Raw genomic sequence first — 3,611 nt, 5'->3', positions numbered from 1 at the left:
GCATCTTGTACAGCAATTAACCACTAGGAAGAATGTATGCAATGTGTTAATTTTTGAAACTGTCTCATTGCTATTTGTTTTTCAATAAAATTATGGAAAAAAATAAAATGATGTAGTTTCTGCACATACACTAAAAAAACCAAAATACAAAAAACAGGATCCAAAAGAAGGAAGACGTGGCAGATAAAATACTTTAAAATTTTTCTAGAGACAAAGAATGTCATAATGACAAAGACATTAATGAAGAATATGTAACAATTGTACATATATATGCACTTTTGGAGCACTTAGATATATAAAGCAAATACTGTATTAATAAAACTAAATGGAGAAATAGACCACAACACACTAATAATAGGGGATACAAATTCTCTTTCTGCAGCAATCAATATATCACACAGATGTAATAAGGAAACAGTGAATGTGAATAACACTATGACCAAATAAATCTAATGGATATATGTAGAACATTTTATAGAATAGCAGCAGAATACATTCTAGGGCATGTTGTGCCATAAAACAAGTCTTATCAAATTTAGAGAGACTTAAATCATGTCAAGCATCTTTGCTAATCACAATGAAATGAAATTAGAGCTTAGGATCAAGAAGATTGAAAAATTCACATGTGTGGAAATGAACACACTCCAGAGCAATCATTGGGTCAAAGAAGAAATTAAAATGGATTTAAACGAAATAAAAACCCAAATTTACAGCCCTGTGATCTTCTTCAACTAGGCCCTATCTCCTATTCCCATTGTCTTTCGACAGTGCTATCAAGCTATGATCTTATAAATGGATTATTCCACTGATGAAGTTAGAATCCTCATGATCCAATTGCTTCTTCAAAACTGAGCTTTTAGCACATCAATTTTGGGGGACATTTCAAATTGAAATCCTGAAACCAGTAATGACTAAAGTTATTAAATCCCTGTATTTTGAGTGTGTTCTCCAAAACTTCATATGCTGAAAATGTCCTTTTTGAGGTGATTTTGAGAAGCGGTGGAGTCTTTAAGAGCTGCAGCTTAGTGGAGGTGGGTTAGATGTTGAGTGTGCTGCCCCCAGTAAGGATTGTATCTACAAACTTCACTTTACTAGAGAGAAATAATGTTTATAGTAATCCTGTTAAGAGAACAAACTAGGACACATAAGAACCTGAGACTTGTGGCTTTGGTAAGAATACTTACATTCGATACCATGATTTTCAACTAGACCCAACCTCTTAAAGGTTTACACCATCTCCTGCTATCATACTGGGGACCAGACCTCTAATAACTGGATGCTTGGGGAACAGTGACATCAAAGCCATAGCAGGATTAATGTAGTTCTCAGAGGACCCAAGTTCTCCTCAAAGCATGTTATTATAAGAAGTGAGGTTGAATTTCACATCTCTATGAACCTCTCTGGCTACTGGTTTTGCTCTTTGATCTCTTCCTTCTGGACATGACTGATTTTCTTTCTACTTCTCTGCTGTGTTGTGGTAGCCATGGGGCAAATATTAGAGTTTTAATAGATAGAGCCCCCCAAGTCTCACATTTTCAGCTCCAAAACTGTTAGCAGAATAGACTTTAAATTCTTCTTCTTCTTCTTATTTTTTTGCCAGGTACCAAATTTCTTTATTTGAAGGAATTAAATAACTTAAGTAGATATTCTGGTACATTTTATAGAAAAGGTTAAGGTAGCCCCAACATGCATGTGCTGTCTTGGTGACATTAGCTCTCATTGTCACTGTCCCCCAGGGTGTGCTTGTCAAAGCGGTACTCCACCATGCCAGACTTGGGGGCTCCCATCTTGCTCAGGTTGGTCACCTGGTCACCCAGCTCTTTGATGGCCTTCACCTGCTCATCCAGGTAGTGCATCTCAATGAAGTTACACAGATGGGGGTCGTTCTTATCAGTGGCCAGCTTGTGCAGCTCCAGGAGGGACTGATTCACACTCTTCTCCAAGTGCAGCGCATGCTCCCTCGTGTCCGGCCCATTCTCCCAGTCATCACGGTCTGGTTTCTTGATAAGCTGAAGGAAGATCCGGCCACCGCACTGGTTCTGCAGCTTCATCAACTTCTCAGCGTGTTCTCTCTCTCTCCTCATGGGATTGATGAAGAAAGTAATTGGCGAAGTTCTTCAAAGCCACATCATCGCGGTCAAAGTAGTAAGACAAAGACAGGTAGACGTAGGAGGCGTAGAGCTCCAGGTTGATCTGGCAGTTGATGGTGACCTCGGCATCCTGGTGGTAGTTCTGGGGCACTTGCGAGGGCCAGGCAGTCGTCATGGCGGCAGCGAGGGTGGACAAACGCCAGGCTCCCTTCAAGCACTGTTGAAGCAGGAGGCCGTGGCGACGCTCGGCGGAGAACCTTAAATTATTTTTGAGGAGTCCTCTTAAAATAAAATAACTGAAGTCATATATTCTGCAATAGCAATATGTCTATGATCACACTACCTTGAATATGCTTAATCTTGTCTGTTGTAGCAACAGAAAATAAACTAATACTATCAACAGTCAATAAAGAAAATACCAGAACTTGATGGCTTTACTCGTGAATTCTACCAAGCTTTTAAAATTTTCAGCAGTCATTTTCCAACTCTTCCAAAAATTAAAGGAGAAAGAATGCTGCTACACTGTTTTATGAAGTTTTATGTTTTATGTTTAGGTATCCTCCTAAAGCCTCATTTGGTCATGGGGTATGGGATTTTCTTGAATCTAATTGGTTCATGGTCTAGTGCTGGGACTTGGGTTGTGAGTGCCTCACCTGTCCTAGTGCTTAGGGCATGTAACCTTCATATGACATAAGAGAAGAAAATAGGTTTGTTCCTCCTGTTTGTTGCTTTTGCTGTCTTCCACTGCCATGAATGGTTGCACCTCTGCCATACTACCCTGCCTTGGAGCCACCTCTACAAACTGAGAGCTAAATAAACCTTTCCTTCCTTAACTTTTGGTGTTGGGCATGTATTTTGTCTCAGCATTGAAAGAAAAGTAACTAAGGCATGAATGCAGCATTACTGTAGTACCAAATCATACAAGGATACCTGAAGAAAAGAATAATAGGCCCATATTACTGATGGATGCAGATGAAAAATAAAACTCATCAATAAATTACTAGCAAATTAAACTCAACAATACATCTGAAGGATCCAGGCCCCAAAAGGATCATGCTCTATGATAAAGTGGAATTTGTATGTGGGATACAAGGATGGTCTAACATGTAAAAATCAATATAATACCCATGTTAACCAAATGAAGGGTAAAACTATTATATGAGCATCTCAACAGAAGCAGAAAGAGCCTATGACAAAATTAAAAATCCTTTTGTGATAAAAACTCTCAAAACATTAGTTGTGGAAGGAATGTATCTCCATATATAAAGGATATAGCTAGCTAGCACCATACTCAGTGGTAAATACTGAGTGCATTTCCTCTAAGATCAAGAACTAAAGTGTGACCATGCTCAGAATTTTTATTCAGTATCATCCTGTATATCCTAGCCAGAATAATTAGGGGAAAAAATCCAAATCAGAAATCAAGAAATAAAACTGTCTCCAGTTGAAGATGGCATTATCTTAAATGTAGAAAACCCTAGACTGTCAAAAAATGTTGGAATGAATAAATGAACTCAGTAA

General features: G+C 38.5%; 2 pseudogenes; one reads left to right on the top strand and one right to left on the bottom strand.

Annotated features, from left to right (window-relative positions):
- Nucleotides 1-1,294, top strand: part of LOC111813595 — a 2,673-nt pseudogene extending 1,379 nt beyond the window's left edge.
- A 343-nt stretch (nucleotides 1,295-1,637) lies between these two features.
- Nucleotides 1,638-2,280, bottom strand: LOC101592506 (annotated as a pseudogene).
- Nucleotides 2,281-3,611: the final 1,331 nt, after the last annotated feature.

This window comes from Octodon degus, unplaced genomic scaffold, assembly GCF_000260255.1.
Source record: "Octodon degus isolate 3935 unplaced genomic scaffold, OctDeg1.0 scaffold00203, whole genome shotgun sequence".
NCBI lineage: Eukaryota > Metazoa > Chordata > Mammalia > Rodentia > Octodontidae > Octodon > Octodon degus.
This window is presented reverse-complemented; position numbering and strand designations above follow the sequence as displayed.